Here is a 5689-nt window from a genome sequence, read left to right as displayed (position 1 = left end):
GAACAAATGCCTCTCCAAATATGGGAACAATTATTACGAGAGACCAACATATCCATTCCCGAACGCTCCCTGGTATACTTAGCTCTAAGAATGGTTGCCCGAAGACCAGAGTCACCCGTTAAGAGACGCCATCCAAGTTTTGCCAAAAAAGTCGTGTTCATCACACGAGCAGACCGAAGACCCAATCCACTATGGACAACAGGACGGGTCACTTGTTCCCAATTGACCAAATGGATTTGCCGATACCCCATCCTGTCACCCCATAAATTGGCGAATTTTTTTTATCAAACTCATCACAAACTGCCCCGAAGGAGGTACATGACCTGCATAACATGATTAGGAAGCGCAGCTAAAACAGATTTGGCCAACGTTAGGCGCCCGGTAAAGGACAGAAGAGGAGATTTCCAGCCTACTAGATGCTTATCAACTTTCCCAAACAACTCAGAGAATAACGACTTACTAATACGACCATGAACAATGGGAACCCCAAGATACACACCCAAATTATCTGTTCTAACCATACCAGCTCTTTCGCAAATCTGGTTACAAAGACAACGATCAATCCCCTCCGAAAAGAAGATTTTAGACTTTTGGGGGTTGACCTCTTGACCAGAAAGAGCCCCAAATAGGTCCAAGCACCAAAGAGAAGAAGGTAGTCTGCAAAAAATAGGTGAGACAGTGCTGCACCCCTTCTAGAAAAGACAAAAGGATTCCACCCCCCTTCCGAAACAGTTTGATCAATTAGGTGGCCGAGTCTCTCTATTGCCAACACAGATAGGTAAGGGGAAATTAGGTCCCCCTGCCTAACTCCCTGAGAAGGACAGAAAGGAGCTGAAGGAGTCCCATCCCATAGAACCCGCATACATGGAGACATTCATCAATAACTTCACCCAGGCCTCCGTAAAACCCACCAGGCAAAGAGAATCCAAAATGAAGGTCCACCGTAATCAATGATAAGCCTTCTCTAAGTCAATCTTCAGAATCATATACCCCATATGAGATCGATGTTGCCGAATAGAATGGACTGCTTCTTGAAGAATAACAACATTATCGTGTAAGAGCCTCCCCGGAATAAAACTCGTTTGATTAGGAGATATCAACAAAGGCAAGACTCCCTTCATACGATTTACCAACACCTTCCTGATGAGTTTAAAAGATACATTACAAAGGCTTATAGGCCGAAACTGGCTAATAAACTCAGGGGATTCAACCTTGGGAATAAGGGTCACAAGGATGTCCCCAACACCAGCAAGTAGGGGAGCGCCATTGAGAACATCCATCACTAACTCTGATAAGGAAGCACCAACAACCACCCAATTCTTCTGATAAAAGACAGCATGGAAGCTGTCCGACCCTGGGGCTTTATAAGGATCCATTTCAAAGAGGACGGCTTTAACATCATCAACAGTAAAAGTAATCGTACCCGCGGACAGTGCAGGATACTGATTTAGGATAGAAAAATCAACACTCCCAGGCGAATCTTCATTATATAGATTCTGGTAGAAATTTCGAGCTAAATCTTGCAACATACGAGGATCCCAACACCAATACCCATCATCTAGCTTCAAACACATAACCCGCTTAGAAGAACCTCTAATAACAACATTAGCATGAAAAAATCCAGTATTGCCATCCCCTTCACGAGACTTTTGAAACCATAAAACCTCCTCCTGGTTCAAACACACTTCCAATTCACCACTCAATTTACCCTCCAACACAGCTAGATCCAAATGAAAAGACTGGGATAGTCTCTGCTGGACCCCCTTTAACCGAGCAAGAAGCCTCTCCTTCCTGACATTAATATTACCAAACATAGCTTTTTTTTCCACTCATCAAATTTATCAGCCATAGCCTGCAAATTCTCCGAAAACAAACCATCCTGAGCCCATTGTGTCCTTACAAAATTAAAAAAGTCAAGAAGAGACATCCAAGTAGCCTGAAACCGGAACCCATAAGCTGAATGCCTGAGACTAGGTTCAAAGAGTCGAATAAGCAAGGGTTAATGGTCCAAGGTTAGTCGTTCCAAATGGCAAACCACAGCATTTGGAAATAGAGAACGCCATTGGAAGTTGCAAATAGCTCGATCAAGCCGAGCAGCTTGAAAATGAGAACCATCTTTGCGCCACCGAGTAAACCTGGACCCTTGAAAACCCAGGTCAAACAACCCAAGCTGGTTCATCCAATCTCAGAATTTGGCACACCGGTGAAACACATGGCTCCCAGTAGATGACGTTTCCATGGGACTGGCTACCTGATGTGGAGCAACTTGCGATTCGATATACGGAAGACTTGGACCGCTGCAAGTCTAAGAAGAAGGGACATGCCCTTGTCCATGACACCATGCCTGTGCTTCTCTCTGGAGCCCAGAAAAAAACACACGCTCGAGACTAAGAAGAAGGGACACGCCGATGCCCGTGCCTCTCTCTGGAGTTCAGGACATGCCTGTGTCCCCTGACAGCATGCCCGTGCGGCTCTTGGGAGTTTAGTATCTATTGACGTGTCCAGTTGCGTTTTTTGTGTTTTATTTTAGGGTTTTATGTTTTAGCCCAAACCTATAAATAGATTACTTTGTTTTGAGAAGACACTATTTTTTTTAAAAAAAAAACATCATTCATACTCAATAAACTTCTTTGAAAGTTTAGTTCTCTAGTTTTATTCGTCAGATCAAATGATATTGGTCAAAACTTCTAACGGAGTATAATTGTCTACCCATTCACGTTTACCGTTCTGCATCAGTTGTTATCAGAGCCTCCATGGCCTATAATCATGATGCACGATTTACAACCCTAGAGGCGAAGTTTGAAGATTTCGCAGAGTAGATTAGACAGTTGACCCTCATAGTACAACGAGGCAACCCTCAACCTGCAGCAGCAGAACTAAATCTACAGCAACCAAATCCTGCAGCAACTCCTAACAGACGTCTTGCCACTCATTATCTTGAAATCGAACAGAATTTAATGCACCACCAGATTATGGGAGGTGCCAAAATCAATATGATGGAGGCCGAAATTACAGAGGTAATGGTGAGAATCTTCATGATGGATACAAAATAAAGGTAGATCTTCAATCTTTCTCGGGATCTTTAGATGCTGAAAGCATTCTTGATTGGTTAGCAGAGGTAGAATGTTTTTTTGAGATCATGAATGTTGAAGACGAGCGTAAAGTGTCCATTGTGGCATATAAACTGAAAGGAGGTGCAGCAACATGGTGGCACTCAATTCAAAACGAACGCCATCGTCGAAGGATTGAACTTGTGCAAGATTGGATTTTAATGAAACAGTTGATTAAGTAGCATTTTCTTCACAGTGATCATTCCCAAATACTGTATCACAGATATCATGATTGTTTTTAGGGAAATCGAAAGATTGATGAGTACACTGAAGAATTTTTTATATTGCAGGCTCGATGTAATAATTGTGAGACTGAATCCCAGCAAGTGGCTCATTATCAGAGGGGATTGAGTCATAATATAATGTGTATGATGGGGGTATCTGCGATTTTCACTTTGGCAGATGCAATTGAGATGGCCAAACGTGTAGAAGATAGACTTAGCCGGCAGCCTCGACAACCACCTAATCATAGTCAGAGTTTCAGACAACCCTATTCATCTAGAAATCAATAGTCCAGTAGCAATTATGGTGGATAGAGTTGAAGAGCAGTAACTCTTGCTAATAATCAGAACTCGCGATAGATTCCAATAGAGGAAAAGAAAGACCCCCAAGGAAAGGCTTCTATGGCGGACAAAAATAATAGACTGAATCCGTATCAGAAACCAATAAGAGACTATTATTACATATGCAGAAAACAAGGGCATACATCTAATATGTGTCCAGAACGCTGGGGGGCTAATGATGGAGGTTGACAGGTAAATGTAGTTGATGAGGTGGTTGAGTTTAAAGCAATAGAAGACGAAGATGATGGATCCACGACTGGTTCAGAAGATGCTAAAGTTACATATGTTGTTCAGAAAATATTGTACTCTCTAAAACAGGAAGACTGTGACATCCCAACCCGGCAAAGCGATCCTAAGAGGGCGGGTAGAGCGAAGCTCCTGGCTAGCTTCTAGGATGGCAGGCTAGCTAGGGTAGTGGAATGCGGGACACAGGAATGAATCGAAGCATATATCGAAAAGGGGGAAACTAATCATTAGAGGCGCCTTTTGGTGGAATGGCTGGAGAGTTGGAAGAACTCTAGGGTTAAGCATGCTCGCTTAACGGAAATTCTAGGATGGGTGACCTTCTTGGAAGTTTCCCATTTCATCTACGGGACAAAACCGTGCGGGTCTTGCCAATCTTGTATGGGGGATTTGGCTTGATCTAAAGCGGACAATTCCTATGCTGATTAGAGTCGGACGTGACAGTTGGTATCAGAGCCGGACCCCCTCCAGTAGATGTATGGTTCGAGGATGAACCATGCGGAAGCTGGTGGGCCTGTGACATCCCGACCCGGCAAAGCGATCCTAAGAGGGCGGGTAGAGCGAAGCTCCTGGCTAGCTTCTAGGATGGCAGGCTAGCTAGGGTAGTGGAATGCGGGACACAAGAATGAATCGAATCATATATCGAAAAGGAAGAAACTAATCATTAGAGGCGCCTTTTGGTGGAATGGCTGGAGAGTGGGAAGAACTCCAGGGTTAAGCGTGCTTGCTTAACGAAAATTCTAGGATGGGTGACCTTTTGGGAAGTTTCTCATTTCACCTACGGGACAAAATCTTGCGGGTCTTGCCAATCTGTATGGGGAATTTGGCTTGATCTAAAGCGGACAATTCAGAAAAATTTTCAGGCTAAATATCGTGTTGGTGAAGCAGTGTGTTGACTTATTATCGATAGTTGCAGCTCTGAAAATTTGATAGCTAAATAGCTGGTTGAGGAGCTGAATTTGCCCATAGAACCACATCCTTTTCCGTACAAGGTATGGTGAATTATGGAGGGTCCTACCATTGAAGTCAACCAGATTTGGAAAGTTTCTATCTTAATGGGTAAATTATACACGGATTCTGTTAGTTATGATATTGTGGATATGGATGCTTGTGGAGTTGCTTTCGTACCGCCCCCCCCCCTCCCGGTAACTCGAAAACATCCTTTTTTTATTTTATTATTTTTATGTTGTTTATTTTATTTTGATGTGGAAAGTAATCTTATTATGAAAAGTGATAAAACATTTTATTGGATACGATGCCGATAAATCGGTCTTATAAACAGTTTTTGAGTCGCCACTCATTATTTCGGTAATGGGACCATTTTCAATTTTATTTTAAAAAAGTGACTCCATTTTAAATCCAATTTTATTTAACGCCAAATTATTAAAAAGACTGGTCAGGTGCACCAATGCGATTCTGGGTAAGAGAATTGGGTACGCCGGCCCGTTGGAAGCCGATGTCGGGAAAAACAGGCCTCTTTTAACCTATGATTTCTAATTTATTTAAGTTAGAAAAGCCAAATTGTTTATTTACTTAAACTCAACCCAAATGAATCGGACCGAGTTCTTATACGGAAAATTACTTAATCGCCCCAATCAAATCCAATTATCGCATTTATAATCATTCAAACCAAAGCGATTAAATCGAACAAATAAAAGACCCGCTCTTGCCTTATGGTTCAAGGCGGACAACAAACCGAACCTAAAATACATTCTACCTGATTCAAAATTAAACCCAAAAATCAAAAATCAAAATCATGCATAATTATTATTT

This window comes from Jatropha curcas, chromosome 2, assembly GCF_041381405.1.
Source record: "Jatropha curcas cultivar XTBG-Jc1 chromosome 2, XTBG_Jcur_1.0, whole genome shotgun sequence".
NCBI classification, from domain to species: Eukaryota; Viridiplantae; Streptophyta; class Magnoliopsida; order Malpighiales; family Euphorbiaceae; genus Jatropha; species Jatropha curcas.
This window is presented reverse-complemented; position numbering follows the sequence as displayed.